Here is an 18641-nt window from a genome sequence, read left to right as displayed (position 1 = left end):
AAGACCTTTGTTTGATTTGCCCTTTTCCTCTGATGCCACTCGGGGTGGAGCAGAGTAGCTTTTCTGAATGCCTCCCAAGCTAGTACTACTAGGGGAAGCATTTGTCTTTCATGTGCCTATACACTTTCCTGAGTACAGTCCTGACCACAGTAGAAATGGTGAGTCATAAAGGGATGAACAACAACCAAGATCTCCCTGCTGAGTGTCACCACACCAGTATGTGTGATAGCAAAAGAGGTTGTGGAGGGTTGGCCAATGGGGAAAGAGTGATTTTTGTCCTTAAGCTACTAGGGCCAACCCTTCCAGTTCATTTCCACAGCTTCCACAAAAGAAATATCTAACGAGTTGAGACGGAAGCCATCAGGGAGCTTTCTCTGGTCTTCCAAGAGCTAACACAACCAAAGGAAGAAGCCCATTGCATTTCCAATCTGACCAGATCCTGCAGATCCCAATCCGTGTCCTCAAAAAACTCATGGTCAACAGCAGGGCTTCTATTCACATAGATAGGAGACACAGTTGTGACAAAGATTCACTTTCAGATTGCTGGCCCCTGAGACAGGCAGCCAAGAGAGTAACCTCTAGCCTGAGAGATGTTCCTGGAGCTAGAGTTCCGCCTTGTTCCCAAATGTGCTCTTAGTAACTTTCTAGCAAGGCTTGCCTAGTCTAGCGAGGCTAAGCGCTTCCATACATGGGGTCTAAGTAAAAGTGCACAATAACAGCATGGATCACAAGTCCCTTGAAAGTCTATGACCCAACAGATTATGTTAGTAGTTGTATGTAATTCCTTGCTCAATTACAAAATGGTCAAAGAGACCAGGAAAAGGTGACCGAGAAAGGAAAGTGCGGTCCACACACCTCGCCCATTTCTGGCTGCTCCCTGCTCAGGGACGTTGGGTGTCTCTTGGCATTGGCAGGTTGGTATAAACCCCCAACAAGGCTTCCCTTCAGTCATTATGAGGCACCGTGAAACCGCAGAGCAGGGCTCCTCACCTGCTTTGCACAGGGTGTCGTTCATTCACACACGCACACCGTAGAGTTGGTAAAGCAGAAAATGTGTATACTGAGAAAGCAGAGGCTAGAGCTCTGAGTGTTCTTACCTTGTCCTGAAGATCCTGGACGAGCCCCCAAGATGATAGCTCACCGTGAATGATGTCGGATTCATGATCTCCGAAGAAGATTTAGCTTCGGGACGAGAGACCAGGCTTGATCACTCAAGAGCTTTTATGTAGCAGAGTTTTATTAAAGTATGAAAAGGGACAGAGAATCAAGCGATCAAGCCTGGACCCTGGTCCTGAAGCTAAATCTTCTTTGGAGATTATGAATCCGACATTGTTCACCATAAGCTATCACTAACCTATGGACACAGGATGTCTTTGCGTTTAGGCCTTTTAACATTTCTGTCAGCAATGTTTACAATTTTCAGTGTATACATCTTTTACTAGATTAAAGTTATTCCTAGGCATTTTATTCTGTTAGATGCTATTGTAAATGAATTCTTAATTTCATTTTTGGATTGTTCACTGGTGGTGTATAGAAACAAATGTTTGTATTTTCTTCTTGTACCCTGCAACTTTCCTGAGCTTGTTTATTAGTTTTAGTAGCTGTCTGTGGATTCTTCAGGATTTTCAACATATAGAATAATGTCATTTGCAAATATAATTTTACTTCTTCCTTTCCAATTTGAATGTCTTTTGTTTCTTTTTGTTTTCTAATTGCTCTGGCTAAAGCTTCCAGTATAATGTTGAGTAGCACTGGTGAACATGGATATTCTAGTTTTATTCTGCATCAGTCTTTTACTACCGAGTATGATTTTAGCTGTGTATTTTTTGTAAATGCTCTTTATCATGTCAAGGAAGTTCTCTCTTAGTCCTAGTTTTGAGTGTTTTTTAAATCATGAAAAGTTCTTTCATTTTGTCAAATGCCTTTTCTGCATCAATTAAGATGATTTCCTCCCCCCCCCCTTTTTTTTAACAGCTCAGCTTTTTATTGAATGTGTTACTAAAGAGGTTTAGTCAAAAAGACCAAAGCCCATGTCATCATCAGACTCTTCAGATTCTTCTTTCTTTGAAAAATATGGAACGCTTCACGAATTTGCGTGTCATCCTTGCGCAGGGGCCATGCTAATCTTCTCTGTATCGTTCCAATTTTAGTATATGTGCTGCCGAAGCCAGCACTCCCCTTTTTCTATTAATGTGCTATATCACATTGATTGGTTTTCATAGTTGAACCACCCTTTCATTTCTGGGATAAATCCCACTTGGTCATGAAGTATAATCCTTTGAATATGCTGTTAGATTGGGTTTGCTAGTATTTTGCTGAGAAATTTTATGTTTATATTCATAGGGGTATTGGTCTATAATTTTTTTCTTGTGATTTTTTATTTAATTTCAGCATCATGGTAAGGCTGGCCTCATAGAATGAAAGGCCATTCTCATTCTAATTTCCCTCCTCTTCTATTTTTTTGGAAGAATTTGAGAGGACTGGTGTTAGTTCTTGTTTAAATGTGTGGTAGAATCCACCAGTGCAGCCATCTGGTCCTGACCTTTGCTGTTAGAAGGTTTTGATTACTGATTCAGTCTCATTACTTGTTACAAATGTGTAGAAAATTTCTGTTTTATCTTGAATCATTTGGGTAATTTGTGTGTTTCTACCTTTTTCCTTCATTAGTCTAGCTAAAAGCTTGTCAGTTTTGTGTGATCTTTTCAAAGAACTAACTTTTGGTTTTCCTGATTCTATTATTTTTCTGTTCTCTATCTCTTTCCTAATCTTTATTTTTTTCCTTTTGCCTAGCTTTGGGCTCGTTTGCTCTTCTTTTTTCTAGTTCCTCAAGGAATAAAGTTAAGTTATTTATTTAAAAAATATTTGTTTATTTACTTGTCTGTGCTGGCTTTTAGATGCAGCACGTGGGATCTTAGTTGTGACATGTGAGATGTTTTTGTTGTCGCGTGCAAACTCTTAGTTACAGCCTGTGGGCTTTAGTTCCCTGACCAGGGATTGAACCTGGGCCCCTGCATTGGGAGTGTGGCGTCTTAGCCATTGGACCACCAGGGAAGTCCCACAGCTCTCTTCTTTTCAATGACCTACCTCTCAGATTATAGCTGCTTTAGCTGCTCTAAACCCTGATCTCTGCCTCTTCAGCTCAGGAAGCAGTACTGTCATGCTCTGTTTCGACTCCAGTTCTTTGAAACATGATTGGGAAATAAGTTAATGAATGAACAAGTGAATAAGTATTCCAGTTTTATATTTGTTTATGGTGGGAGGACTGGACTGGTGCTATCTACTTTATCATAGTTAGAGGCAGCATTTTCCCTCTTTCTGGATGAAAGGGGTTATGTGTCTGCATAAGTGCTGAGACAGATGTCAGGCAGAGCGAGCCACTTCTGATACCTTGCCTTTGTCAATCCTCTCTGAACAATAGGATAATCACTTGCTAGGCTCTGCCAGTGAATAGATATGATGTCTTGCATCTCCCTGTCCTTCAGTTCAGTTCAGTGGCTCAGTCGTGTCCGACTCTCTGCGACCCCATAAATTGCAGCATGCCAGGCCTCCCTGTCCATCACCAACTCCCCGAGTTTACTCAAACTCATGTCCATCGAGTCGGTGATGCCATCCAGCCATCTCATCTTCTGTCGTCCCCTTCTCCTCCTGCCCCCAATCCCTCCCAGCATCAGGGTCTTTTCCAATGAGTCAACTCTTCGCATGAAGTGGCCAAAGTATTGGAGTTTCTGCTTCAGCATCAGTGCTTCTAATGAACACCTAGGACTGATCTCCTTTAGGATGGACTGGTTGGATCTCCTTGCAGTCCAAGGGACTCTCAAGAGTCTTCGCCAACACCACAGTTCAAAAGCATCAATTTTTTGGCCTTAGTGTACTTCAATCAAGGGGACTTCTACTATATGAGCATTGATGGCAAGAGTCTCATGGACACTGGAAGTCCTCCACCTCATTGTTGCCAACAAATAAAGAGTGTGTTCATTTTTCATTGAGAAGTCAGTTCTGCCTACATTAGCTTGCCCTTTTTGCAGCAAGGAAGTTAAGGTTGTCCTGTTACCTGGTTGAAGGTGGGTGGGAACACAACACTTTCAAAATCTATTTGGCTTCTTTGTTGTTGTAAGTCATGAGTACACAGACCAGACTCCAGACCTTGGGCCTGAAAGCAGAAAACCATGTAGTTAACCATGTTTCAGTAGAGGAGGACACACAAGGGATGTCTTTCAGCCCATTAGGAAGTGGGCACTGCCAAGTCAAACACCAAAACAGAGAAGTTACTCTGAGACATGCCAAGCCTGTAACGAAATATAAAGTTTGGCATTTCACCCTGCTCCAGGAGCCCATAGGCAACTCATTCATTTAATAGACACTTGATGACCGCCTGTACTGAGCCAGGCCATGTGTTGGCAGCCAGGGATGCAGGGTAAGGGGACGATTCATCCAGGATATGATGCTTGAGTTGGCTCCTGGGGTCAAATCTTGGTTCCAAAGAAAATTGAGGGAAAAAATTGCAATAAACTCACTTTCCCCATATTTCTATTTGAATAAAATAATATACAGACTGAATTTATTTTCTGGAAAGGGACCCAGAGATGCCATTTTGGAGGCTAGGGCATTGCTTGGAGGGGGACCTCTGGCCTTCTGGGGGACCCACATATTCTTAGAGCAGGTCTTCTCCAGAGCCCATATCTAGCTATGTTTCCACAGTTTAAGGTATGAGAGGGCTCTGGTCTTTCTGGAGGGTTGAGGATTTCTGACTTCCCTTCTCTTCTCTAAGGAATAGCTGTCTGAGCTTGAGGCAACCCCCTCCCCGACATGTAGGATTAGGTGTGAATCCTTGGACTCCATTCCTGAGTTACTCCTGGGACTGGACCCTCTCTTCTTGCCCTCTTGGGACCCTCAGTCTGTAGGTCAGTTTCTGGCAGGTAGAAATGGGGAATTTCTATTTTAGGTGCTATTTAGCCTCACTCTAGAGCAGGGAGACCATTGGCCAGGGTGAACATTTGTGGATCTGTATGTTTTTTGAATAAGTGAATCTCCATCCTCAAATAACGTCTTGAATTTTTTCTGAAAATTCAGTTTCTGTTGAAGGGAGGTCTCTGCAGCATCTAAGGGTCCTGAGACTCCAGAGACTTCCTATGTTTCCGCAGATGATTTCTGGGCTTGCTTATTGTTAGTTTTACAAATACATCCCTGACTTCCTTCCTTGGTCATGTTCTGTGAGCCCTCTGGCTTAGCGGGTCTGAAGCTGTAGAGTAAGGGAAGGCAGGCAGGGCTTTCTCGCCCACTGGGTGTAGTTTTGAGGCTCTCTTGGCCACATTGGTGGATAAAGCTTCTGGTGTGAGGTCAGATGCTGCCCAGGCCTGTGCGCCTGGACAGTACCCTTACCATTCCTTGTTGTGGTCTCCCCACCTTCTCTCTCGGCTCCTCCCACCAGGTCACACAGCCCTTTTCCCCATTTGCCCACTGTCCCGGGCTTGATGGTGCCGCTCACCTACATGGTGTCTGTCCACAGGCGGGCTTAGATTTTTACGGAAACAGATTTTTTTTGTGTGTGTGTGTGTGAGGGAAACAACATCTATAATATCATGGTTAGAATTAATTGTGATAGAAATTTATGGATTTAAGAATAAAACAATTAGGTCTGGAAAAGGTAGCTTAGAGGAGGTTCTCTAGGTGTAAGTATGTGGACTATGTGGTATATAGCCTGTGGCTGGAATGGGGTTGACTCAGAAGCTCAGACCCTTGGACTGAAAGGAGATCAAACCAGTCAATCCTAAGGGAAATCAATCCTGAATATTCACTGGAAGGAGTGATGCTGAAGTTGAAGCTCCAATACTTTGGCCATGTGATGTGAAGCACCAACTTATTGGAAAAGACCCTGATGCTGGGAAAGATTGAAGGCAGGAGGAGAAGGGGATGACAGAGGATGAGATGATTGGATGGCATCACCGACTCGATGGACATGAGTTTGAGCAAGCTCCAGGAGATGGTGAAGGACAGGGAAGCCTGGCGGGCTGCAGTCCATGGGGCCGCAAAGAGTGGGACACGACTGAGCAACTGAATGACAGGAACTGGACTGCCCAGAGCGGAGGGAGGCCAGTTAGCACCAGCACTGGTTGGTGACAGAAGTCACAGTTGCCGCGTTCCCGAGCAAAGTTTATAACACCTGCTAGTTCTCCTCTCTCGGAATGGGTGTGAGTGCCAGTCACGAACGGGGACCCTGTTCCATAACCTTCTCTATTGTACGAAACAAGTAAGCTCTTTGGTAACACTAGCCACGGTCACCAGGGAGTAATGGGACCAAGGCTTAGAAACGGAGCTTTGGACTCTCTAGGAAGGTACCAGAAGGGGAGGAGAGTTGGGGACAGGGAGACAAGGCGGAGTTCACAGTTCTGACTCAAACAAAACCAAAAATGACAAATAAATGAATGGAGAAAATATATGAAGCTATAAGCCAGCATTGGCCAAATGGATCCAAAGCTTTCCCATAGATCAGACTTTGAGGACTGGGTTCTCATGGTACATGAACTGCTCTCAGCCCTAATGAGTTCAATTTCTCCCTTCTCGCTCTCCCATCAGAGTGAGAGGCAGCTTTTTTTTTTTTTTTTTTTTTAATATAGTTGGTCCTTGAAACAATACTATAATCACTTTGTGGTCTCCTTCAGCCTATTTTTAATTACAAGGTCTATTGCATTGTTAAAGTATTAACTCTGACAGTTACTTATCTTGGCATCTTCTTATCTTGATGGAAATGAAAACAGCAAGGTTATGTTAGCTCACTTGAAGTTTTGGTCTGCTACAGCTCAGGTTGAGCTGGGTCAGCTCAGCCGATGTGTGTAGTAAGAGGGATAACCAAGTCTGCAGAGGGTTCGCTAGTGGAAAGGGGTGGAGGGACTCTGCACCCACAGGTGCTGGTTCTGGCTGGTTGGGGCCAGGCCGTCCCTGGAAGTGGGAAGTGCTGTCGCAGGCAACAGTGTTGTATTGATGGTGTTGCGGGTGCGTACCGCTTCTCTAAACTGGGGCAAGGGCCCTGCACGCAGGGCTCACGCTTGCGGAAGCTGTCCTTCTGGTCACTGAGATGGCCAAGGCAAGGTCAGGACGTGGCGCATGTCACGCTGCCTCACCTGATCCGTCCCAACTCCATTCTGACTCCTAGCCCCCTTTCAGCTCTTCTAACTCCCACACATCTGAAGCCCTTTCCGGGCCCCTGCTTCATTACCCGTCTTGGGCTACTCTGACTTCCCAGAGTGCTTACTGTATGCCAACACTGACAACAACGACAGAAACTAAACAGCTACAGTAACGATGAGTCCTTACTGTACACTCTAGGCCGATGTCTACAAACGCGGGCTGTGGCAGGCCTTAGTGTCATTCTGCCTTCTGTCCAGCAGGGGGCAGTGTGACTACACCTTAAAGGGGACCCTCCTTCACCTGTGTTCTCAGGAAAAGTGAAGCTTCAGTTTCTGAAGATCCTGGAAGAGGGCTTCTGGCTTTGACAGTGGGTCCTAGGCTCCGACTGACAGAGTAAAAGGCTGTGCAACTCTCGCTCCCCTTTCCCTTCAGCCTTGGGCACTTGGGGTCTATCAGTTCCAAGGAGAGCAAAGGGCAGGTAGGCAGGAGCTTGGAGAAATGGCTTGGGTCCCAGTGGACTGTGCGGATTCCATGGCACGTCCTCGACGCCTTGCTTCCTTAGGGATATGCAGATGGTTCCCAAATCACACAGCCACTTGGTAGGAGCTAGAGATTGGGAGTGTGCAGATCCCCAGATGTGTTATACGCATTAGTGGGTGGTACTGCTTTTGAGAGACCAATTGGCCACATGGGGCAGTGGTATTAGGCAAATCTCTAGCTGTCAAGTGTTGCCCAAGTGTTGCTCAGGTGCCCGTGAAAAAGCCGCATCTTTTCCATAGCCTGGGAGCCAGTTGTTCCCAGGGGGGAAGGAGGAGGCTACTGGTGGGATGTGGTTGTGTCAGCAAGACCTTTCTTACTCATGGAAGACCTTGGTGAGAACGTAACGTATGAGCTGGCTTCTGCTCTAAGTTTCTGTTGACCCAGCTCTGGCCATGGTCTCCTGCTTGAGGAACAGGCAAGAATCTCCCAGAAATGACTCCACTGACAGGTCTGCCAACACCAGGGTCTTCTCTGGACTCTGAATGCTGACTCATTGCTTTGGGAAGGATTTTTGTCCCTCTGGTCCCCAGCAAGGATGGGTTGGGAGATCTCTGACTGACTTCCCTGAGGAGTTCAGATCCCGGGTCCCTCAGTACAGCCCACATCAGAGGTACTAGCTCTGATGAACTTAAAGATCGATGTTGCTGCCCAACCTCTTGGCTTCAGAAGTGCTTTTGGTTCAGATGTTCAAAGCAGCCCTGAGTTATCTTTGTAGCTTCTCCAAGTCCCTCCCCTGCGAAAAGGCCCCTGTGAAAAGAAAATGCTAATCTATCACAGACTACTCCCTCCACCCCTCAACCATCTACCTACTGGCAGCCAGAGTGAAGAGATCAATCAGAAAGTGTTGTAATGGGAAAATGTCTGCGTGTTCAAGGCAGTGCCCACACTTGAGGCCTGTTGCTCCACACCACAGGCCCCACCCAAACTGGCCTTTACTGTAGAAGGGCTTGAGTTCAAGGAAACTGTGTGTGTGCATATTCACTCCAAGTCCATTTTGAGAGACTTGCCTTTCACTGTCTGAGTTGCTGCTGAGGAGGACTTGTGTCCTACCTGGTAGATGAGTTGGGGTTGTTTGTGTACTCTGTGTATTAAAATAATAATAGTAATAAGGGTAATAATGATAATGATAACTGGCAGTTTTGACCACTTTAACACTAGCTAGGTTCTTCACATAGATTATTCAATTGAATTTTCACAAGAGACTTTATGAGATAACTGCTATATACAATACATATGATATTATACACGTATTTTATATACTACTTGTAATGTTAAGGAGATGAGGGCGACAGAAGATGAGATGGTTACATAGCATCAGTGACTCAATGGATGTGAATCTGAGCAAACTCCAGGACAGAGTGAAGGACAGGGAAGCCTGGCGTGCTGCAGTGCATGGAGTCGCAAAGAGTCAGACGTGACTGAGCAACTGAACAAGTGTTCCCATCGTGAAAGGTAGAGTCGGAGGTGTGGAGAGGTTCAGTCAGAGGTTTTTCAGGGAGGATGTTGCTGAGGCAGAATCTGGGGGATGGGGCTCAGAGGAGGCTGGCTGGGGAGTAGGAGACACGCTTCAAGCCTCTTATCATCCCAGCTGCTTGCATGATCTGGAGGGCCCCAAAGCTTGGGAAGTACAGCACCGCCTGCCCTGTTCAGTCTTAGAGGAGGGAGGAACGACCGTGGCCTTCAGGTTTGAGAAAGGTGTTCTGCCACACTTGGATCTGACGGATGGATTGACTCCCTGGAATTCAGGGAGGATGGCCGGGCAAGTGCCTAGCAGATGGGGAAGCTGGGCCGGGAAGCTTAGGGGCCCTCTCAAGTCAACAGCGGGCTTTTTTTGGGCTCACTAGCACCTTTCTCCAAGACTACATAGCTCCTGAGTTGAGATGCTGAATGTCTCTGAGAAGACTGTCCAGTGAGATCAGAAGCAAGGAGGTCACTTAAAAATTTTTTATTTTAAAATGTGATAAGTTAATTTGCATTTAAAAAAATTGCTAAATCATCTACACGAGAGATTAATTAACAACCGTTGTTCAGTTGCTAAGTCATGTCCGACTCTTTGCAGCACCATGGACTGTAGCATGCCAGGTTCCGCTATCCTCCATTATCTCCCAGAGTTTGCTCAAATTCATGTTCCTTGAGTTGGTGGTGCTATTTAGCCATCTCATCCTCTGTCATCCCCTTCTCCCCCTGCCTTCAATCTTTCCCAGCATCAGAGTCTTTTCCAATGAGTCAGGTCTTCACATCAGGTGGCCAAAGTGTTGCAGCTTCAACTTCAGCATCAGTCCTTCCAATGAATATTCAGGGTTGATTTCCTTTAGGATTGATTGGTTTGATCTCCTTTCAGTCCAAGGGACTCTCAAGAGTCTTCTCCAGCACCACAGTTTGAAAGCATCAATTCTTTGGCACTCAGCCTTTTTAATGGGCCAACTCTCATATCCGTACATGACTACTGGAAAAACCATAGCTTTGACTATAAAGACCTTTGTTGGCAAAGTGATGTCTCTGCTTTGTAATATGCTGTCTAGATTTGTCATAGATTTTCTTCCAAGGAGCAAGCATCTTTTAATTGCATGGCTGCAGTCACCATCTGTGGTGATTTTGGAGCCCAGGACAATGCTTTCACTTTTTCTGCATCTCTTTGTCATGAAGTGATGGGACTGGATGCCATGATCTTAATTTTTTTTCAAATAGTATAATATGGTGAATAGTGAAAACTAAATTTCCTTCCCACTTCTGTCCATTGTTCCTCTCCCCTGTACAATCACTGTTCTTGTGTATCCTTCTAGAGATAGTTCATGCTTATGTAATCACCTATGGATATGTGACAGGTTGTTGAAATGGGTTTTCTACCTAAGTTTTATCCTAGGTCCCAAGCCCAGCAGATCTAGCAAGAGGGGTTTTTGCCAAGATCACTTGTAGGAAAATCACTTGGGTGTGGTCTCTGGAGTTGGGGTTCTGGATAGATACCTAAAGAGTCTAAATGTGAGATAGAAGGGTGTGGTTGGGAAGAGGAATCACAAGGAAAGCAGAAGACATGGGAGAGAGAGAGAGAATGGGATGGAAGGAGAGGGAGAGAGAGGTTGAGGTACATTTGGAGCTATGCTTCTGCCAGGGCTTCCCTGGTGGCTCAGTGGTAAGGAATCTACCTGCCAATGCAGGAGATGTGGGTTTGATCCCTGGGTCAGGAAGATCCCCTGGAGAAGGAAATGGTAACTTTCCAATGGCGACTCCAGTGTTCTTGCCTGGGAAATCCCATGGACAGAGGAGCCTGGAGGGCTACAAAGAGTCAGATATGACTTAGTGACCAAGCAACAACAACAATGATTTTGCCACAATCAAGGCCATTGGTATGGGAATCTTCTTACAGGCCAGATGTGGGCATAGGGGCAGAGGGCTGGTCTAAAAAGATAGACTAGGAGGGGAAGGCAACCCTAAAGACAGATAGACTCACACATTCCCACAGATTGAGGGAGGGAAGAAATCAGAAGCCATCTAAAGGAAAATGCAACTAAATGTTCCCAAGTGGGTCTCTAAAGAATCTGCAAAGCACTCACGAGAGGAAGGTAGTGCCCAGAGAACACCAGCTTTCCACATCAGTTGTGACCAGAGAAAGCCAATGCCAGATGGCACCGGTGCCTCAGGTATCTTCCTCTTTCCCACATATTCAGTATGGTAATCAGAATGTTTTGTTCACGGACATTTTGGTTGGTAGCAGCTCTATCATGGTGCTCCTAGAGATGAAGTAGATGGGCAGCATGCTCAAATACTACTTGCTCTGCATAGTAGGAAAAATGAGGTCCAGTGGCCAGAAGCCTGACTGCAGAACCCACCATGAATAGCCATGGTCTCTCTCACAGTTTTACAAATCTTTGCCAGGTCACGTACATGAAACTATATGACTGAAGAGGGATCCTTAGTCCTCTTGAGGAAGAAATTTACACAGTCCATGCTTTCCCCAAGGGAACCCAGAGCCATTTACTGGGGTGATGTGGACTAATGAAATATGTAATCCTTTTGGGGGCAACTTGAAACTGAAACTTAATCTTTGCTAATTCCTGGGGATTCAACATGTCACTATAGTTTACCAGTCACAGAAAAGTTTTATGACGGTCAGGTGATCAATGAGGTTTTGGACAATCTTCGTCTCACACTGGGTCCACGGCCCTGCTCTGTGATGTTGCCTTGGTCTCTAAATGTGTAACTCAGCAATTGGTAGAATCATCACAGTAGCTCCGTGACCTGTGAAGTGAGAGCTAATACAGTTTCCCTTTCCTGCAAGGATGGTAGGAAAACCAGTATTGCCTTCTTGGAGGGATTGGTGGAGGGTCGGGGGAGGATTTCAGAAATTAGCATCAAAAAGTCTTGAAAGATGTAGAGGTGGTGGATTCTATCATATGCCCATTTAACTGGTTATATATTTGATCCATGCAGAAAGTGAGGGGATCTTGGAAAATTACTATGGATGATCATAAATGTAGATTTGCTGGTAATTTTGGTTGCAGCCAGCATTCCATTTGTGGCAATTTTATTGGAACAAATCAACACAGTCCTGGTACTTGGTATGATCTGCCAGGTACTTTGGGTTTTACCTGTCAGGTACTGCTGACAGGGCACCTTTCTAGTGTCATCTCAGGATTATGTCATCTCCCCTGTTACTTACCATAATATAGACAGTAGAGATCTTGATCATCTTAGCATTCCACAGAGCATCACACAGATACGTTTCACTTATGGCAGCTTGCTGATTGGACCAAATAAGCAGGAAGTACTTAGTATCTTAGAACCCTTAGAAAGACACACACAAGCCAGAGGATGAGAGATTAACCTCACGAAAACTCTTCAAAGTGAAAGGAAAGTTGCCCCTTGCTTTTAAGGAGGCACAATGCTTGAGGGTCCTCTTTAGATCTTGGAAGCAATATATACAACATTTGAAAAAAATTTTGAGTGTGCTGCTTGGACCTATTTATTAATTTATAGGTTTTTCTTTTTTTTTGCACAGAGCCCAGAGCAAGAGAAGACTCTGCGGGAGGTCCAGGCAGCAGCACAGAGGCTCTGAGACGGGGCTTTAGGACCTAGCAAGTGTCTGTGGTAAATAGGACACTGTGCGGAGACTCTAGTAAACCCCAAGAGGATAATAATCAAGGCAGAGACCCTTAGGATTCTGGAAAAATAAAAAGCCATACTCTTTAATGCAAATAACTATTCTCCATTGGGAAAAAACTCCCGATTTCCTCTCAGGCCCTGGTAAACTAAATTCCTAATGTCAGTGAACATGTACCCTGAACTACCCATCATGGACTGGGTCCTATATGACCACAGCCTTGGCCTGGGCTTCCATAGCAACAGTCCCTCAGGTGGAAGCGGTTGCTGAGGAAACCAGCAAGTACAGGTAAGGTACATGAGTAAGTAAGCAGATGCTCTTACTGCATTGCCTTCTCTCCCTCAATCCACACCTATGGCCAAATGGGGGAGTTCTTTATAACTACTTGAATGAGAGAAAAAGAAGGGCCTACTTTGCCAAAGGTTCTCCAGGATATGCTGGCACATTGTGGAATAGGATTGCTAGGGTAGGAATGTCTCTGAAAGAAAGAGGTGAAGAGAAATCCTCCAAGAGGACAGAGCTTCGAGAACCTCCTGTGGCTGACCATCTTCTCTGGGTTCAGAGGTGTTCACAAGTGTGAATCTACTCTAGTTAATGGGCAGTGGCTGACAGTTTTGCAGGATGGTCAGGGACTGGGAAAGAACAAGATCGGAAATTGGTAGAGGTTTAGATAAGAGGTCAATTCAGTTCAGTTGCTCAATCATGTCCAACTCTTTGTGACCCCATAGACTGCAGCATGCCAGGCCTCCCTGTCCATCACCAACTCCTGGAGCCTCCTCAACTCATGTCCATTGAGTTGGTGATGCCATCCAACCATCTCATCCTCTGTCATCCCCTTCTTCTCCTGTCTTCAATCTTTTCCAGCATCAGGGTCTTTTCCAATGGGTCAGTTCTTTGCTTGAGGTGACCAAAGTATTGGAGTTTCAACTTCAGCATCGGTCCTTCCAATGAATATTCAGGACTGATCTCCTTTAGGATGGACTGGTTGGATCTCCTTGCAGTCCAAGGGACTCTCAAGAGCCTTCTCCAACACTACAGTTCAAAAGCATCAATTCTTCAGTACTCAGCTTTCTTTATAGTCCAACTCTCACATCCATACATACATGACTGCTAGAAAAACCATAGCTATGACTAGATGGACCTTTGTTGACAAAGTAATGTCTCTGCTTTTTAATATGCCATCTAGGTTGGTCAAAGCTTTTCTTCCAAGGAGCAAGTGTCTTTGAATTTCATAGCTGCAGTCACCATCTGCAGCAATTTTGGAGCCCCCCAAAATAGTCTGTCACTGTTTCCATTGTTTCCCCATCCATTTGCTATGCAGTGATGGGACCAGATGCTGTGATCTTAGTTTTCTGAATGTTGAGTTTTAAGCCAACATTTCCACTCTCTTCTTTCACTTTCAACAAGAGGCTCTTTAGTTCCTTTTTGCTTTCTGCCATAAGGGCGGTGTCATCAGCATACCTGAAGTTATTGATATTTCTCCTGGCAATCTTGATTCCAGCTTGTGCTTCATCCAGCCCGGCATTTCTCATGATGTACTCTGCATATAAGTTAAATAAGCAGGGTGACAATATACAGCCTTGATGTACTCCTTTCCCAATTTGGAACCAGTCTGTTGTTCCACGTACGGTTCTAACTGTTGCTTCTTGACATGCATACAGATTTCTAAAGAGGCAGGTCAGGTAGTCTGGTATTCCCATCTCTTGAAGAATTTTCCAGTTTGTTGTGATCCATACGGTCAAAGACTTTGGTGTAATCATTAAAGCAGAAGTAGATGTTTTTTTGGAACTCTCTTGCTTTTTCAGTGATCCAACAGATGTTGGCAATTTGATCTCTGGTTCCTCTGCCTTTCTAAATCCAGTTTGAACATTTGGAAGTTCACGGTTCATGTACTGTTGAAGCCTCACTTAGAGAATTTTGAGCATTACTTTGCTAGCGTGTGAGATGAGAGCAATTGTGCAGTCATTTGAACAATCTTTGTCATTGCCTTTCTTTGGGATTGGAATGAAAACTGACCTTTTCCAGTCCTGTGGCCACTGCTGAGTTTTCCAAATTTGCTGGCATATTGAGTGCAACACTTTCACAGCATCATCTTTTAGGATTTGGAATAGCTCAACTGGAATTCCATCACCTCCACTAGCTTCGTTCGTGTGATGCTTCCTGCGGCCCATTTGACTTTTCATTCCAGGGTGTCTGGCTCTAGATGAGTGATCACACCATCATGGTTATCTGGGTCATGAAGATCTTTTGTATAGTTCTTCTGTGTATTCTTGCCACCTCTTCTTAATATCTTCTACTTCTGTTAGGTCCATACCACTTCTGTCCTTTATTATGCCCATCTTTGCATGAAATGTTCCCTTGGTATCTCTAATTTTCTTGAAGAGATTGCTAGTCTTTCCCATTCTATTGTTTTCCTCTATTTCTTTGCATTGATCACTGAGGAAGGCTTTCTTATCTCTCCTTGCTATTCTTTGGAACTCTGCATTCAAATGGGTATATCTTTCCTTTTCTCCTTTGCCTTTAGCTTCTCTTCTTTTCTCAGCTATTCGTAAGGCCTCCTCAGACAACCATTTTGCCTTTTTGCATTTCTTTTTCTTGGGGATGGTCTTGATCACTGCCTCCTGTACAATGTCATGAACCTCTGTCCATAGTTCTTCAGGCACTCTGTCTATCAGATCTAATCCCTCGAATCTATTAGACACTTCCGCTGTATAATTGTAAGGGATTTGATTTAGGTCATACCTGAATGGTCTTGTGGTTTTCCCCTGTTTTCTTCAATTTAAGTCTGAATTTGGCAATAAGAAGTTCATGATCTGACCACAGTCAGCTCCAGTTCTTGATTTTGCTGACTGTATAGAGCTTCTCCATCTTTGGTTGCAAAGAATATAATAAATCTGATTTCAGTATTGACCATCTGGTGATGTCCATGTGTAGAGTCTTCTCTTGTGTTGTTGGAAGAGGGTGTTTGTTATGATCAGTGTGTTCTCTTGGCAAAACTCTGTTAGCCTTTGCCCTGCTTCATTCTGTACTCCAAGGCCAAATTTGCCTGTTACTCCAGGTATCCCTTGACTTCCTACTTTTGCATTCCAGTCCCCTATAATGAAAAGAACATCTTTTTTGGGTGTTAGTTCTAGAAGGTCTTGTAGGTCTTCATAGAACTGTTTAACTCCAGCTACTTCAGCATTACAGGTTGGGGCATAGACTTGGATTACCGTGATATTGATTGGTTTGCCTTGGATATGAACAGAGATCATTCTGTTGTTTTTGAGATTGCACCCAAGAACTGCATTTCAGACTCTCTTGTTGACTATGATGGCTACTCCATTTCTTCTAAGGGATTCTTGCCCACAGTAGTAGATATAATGGTCATCTGAATTAAATTCACCCATTCCAGTCTGTTTTAGTTCACTGATTCCTAAAATGTTGATATTCATTCTTGCCATCTCCTGTTTGACCACTTCCAGCTTGCCTTGATTCATGGACCTAACGTTCCAGGTTCCTATGCAATATTGTTCTTTATAGTGTCAGACTTTACTTCCATCACCAGTCACATCCACAAGTGGGTGTTGTTTTTGCTTTGGCTCTGTCTCTTCATTCTTTCTGGAGTTATTTCTCTGCTCTTCTCCAGTAGCATATTGGGCAACTACTAACCTGGGGAGTTCACCTTTCAGTGTCATATCTTTTTGACTTTTCATACTGTTCATGGGGTTCTCAAGGCAAGAATACTGAAGTGGTTTGCCATTGCCTTCTCCTGTAGACCACATTTTGTCAGAACTCTCTACCATGACCCGTCCATTTTAGGTGGCCCTACACGGCATTGGATAAGAGATGTATTCTATCTACCTACCTATCAATATATCTCCCTCCCTCCCTCCCAGGTCCCTCCATCCCTCCCTCTCAGGAAAGATACAAGGCATGAAAATGGCTTTATCCCATGTGAATCCTCACCAAATTATATCCACTACAAAGAAGGCTTTCAGTAATAAGGTGGACATGGTGCTGTCTTCTATAAAGTTAGTCAGCCTCTTTCCCCAGTGTTCCCAGTGCTTGCTCAATGGGCCCATGAACAAAGAGTCCATGGTGGAAGGAATGGGACTACACGTGGTCTCAAAACCTGGGCTTGTCTGCTCCGTGACTGATCTGGTTATCCCACCACTGCTGAGTGCTCAACCTGCCAGCAGTAGAGACCAATGCTGAGCCCCTGATACGCCAATATTCCGTGGGATATTTGACCTCTTCTATCATGGAGGGGACAGCCATTTGTCCTCTCTGAAATAGACAGGTTTTCTGGGTATGGATTTGTCTTCCCTGCTTCCTGCTGGCACTACCAATAATGGACATATAGAATGCCTTGTTCACTGTAAAATACTCAGGGACATGCTTCTGACTAAGGAACTCATTTCATTGTAAAAGAGACACAGCAATGGATACATGCGTATGGAATTCACTGGTCTTACCATGTAACCCATTGCTGAGAAGTAGTTGCCTGAAAGTAGGTTGAAACATGTGAAATTGTCATTATTCAATTGTTTTTGACTTACAAAATTGGAAATTTCAATAATTCAGCTCAATATGACAGTGGATTGGCCTACTGGGATTCATGTCTGGCACCAGTTGGGAGATAACATCCTGAATGATTGGGATTCTGTCTTATACCATGCAGTGTACACTCTGAATCAAGGACCAATTATAGCACTGTTTCTCCTCCAGCCAGTATACAGGGATCTGAGAATCAAGACAGTGAGTGTGGGGGTGGCCTCCTTCCCTCCTATATCCAGTAACTCACTCAGATGATTTTTGCTTCATGGTCCTGCAACTCTGGGCTCAGCTTGTTTTGAAGTCTTGATTTCCAAGGGAGAAAAGCTTTCACCAGCAAACATTAACAGTCACACAGTCGACTTGAAAGTTGAGTCTACCATCTGGCCATTTTGGGCTACTCATGACAGTGAGTCAACAGGCAAAGAAAGAGTTAATTGACTGATCAAGCCCAATTACCAATAAATTCACTGCTTTGCTTAAGTTAGAGTTGCTTTTCTGTCCTTTGCAACAAAGATATACAGTAGGAGCTCAGTAACTACTGAATTATATCGGTAGATTAGCATCTCTTCTATCTGTTTGGGTTGTTCCACAGGTGGGTCACAGAAAAGCAAGTATGATTTAAATTTTTTCTCTGGATGGGAGCTTCCTGTCTTGATGACACCTAGAGAGGCAGTGCACTCCAGGGGATTGAAAGAGCAGACTGGCCAGAGCAGCAGAGAACAGAGCCAAACTTTTGGTTGTCATTAAAATATGAAAAATGAAATGAAAAAGGAGAAATTTCACAGTTACCAGTTTGTGTTTAATTCTCTCCCCCTAAACTCTCTCCAGGATCTCTCGAAGCACAAAGTTTGAAATTTTTTCTTTATTGCACACCTTCGACCAGGGATGGCTTAAGGTCTGAGTCAGAGCTCTAAGTGAAGTTGCTTTTCTTCCTCTTTCTCCTTGTTACAATGTCCAGTGATGCCTATTTAATGGGTCGGAAATGAGATCCCAGGTGGCTATGTCAGGGCTTTGAGAATCCTATCTGGTGGTACAACTTTCACTCAAAATTAATGCACTGCATGGTGAGGAGGGTAAATAAACTCATTAGGAGAGCTAACCAGTGTCCTCATTGTCACCTAACAGCATTCGTTGTGTGTGTGCTTAGAATAATGTCTTTTCTACAAGCCAAATGGGAAGCTGCTCTAATGCATTTCCCTGAATTTGGCCTGCCACTATTGTAAATTACCTTGCTTAATGGACTCTGGGATTCTGTTATCTATTTGGAAACTTCTGAGCTCTTTGAGAACCAAATCAAGTGCCTTAGTCCCCAGGAAGGGAAGGTCGGCTTAGAAGATTT

At 44.4% G+C, this 18641-nt stretch overlaps 1 non-coding gene across 1 annotated transcript; it reads right to left on the bottom strand.

Annotated features, from left to right (window-relative positions):
• Window positions 1-2067: 2067 nt before the first annotated feature.
• LOC122701059 lies at window positions 2068-2174 on the bottom strand. The gene has a single exon (XR_006342910.1). It is a non-coding gene; the product is annotated as a U6 spliceosomal RNA (small nuclear RNA).
• Between the last annotated feature and the right edge of the window lie 16467 nt (window positions 2175-18641).

The sequence above is a fragment of the Cervus elaphus genome, chromosome 9 (genome assembly GCF_910594005.1).
Source record: "Cervus elaphus chromosome 9, mCerEla1.1, whole genome shotgun sequence".
NCBI classification, from domain to species: domain Eukaryota; kingdom Metazoa; phylum Chordata; class Mammalia; order Artiodactyla; family Cervidae; genus Cervus; species Cervus elaphus.
Note: the sequence above shows the minus strand (reverse complement) of the source record. Positions and strands in the feature narration are given on the sequence as shown.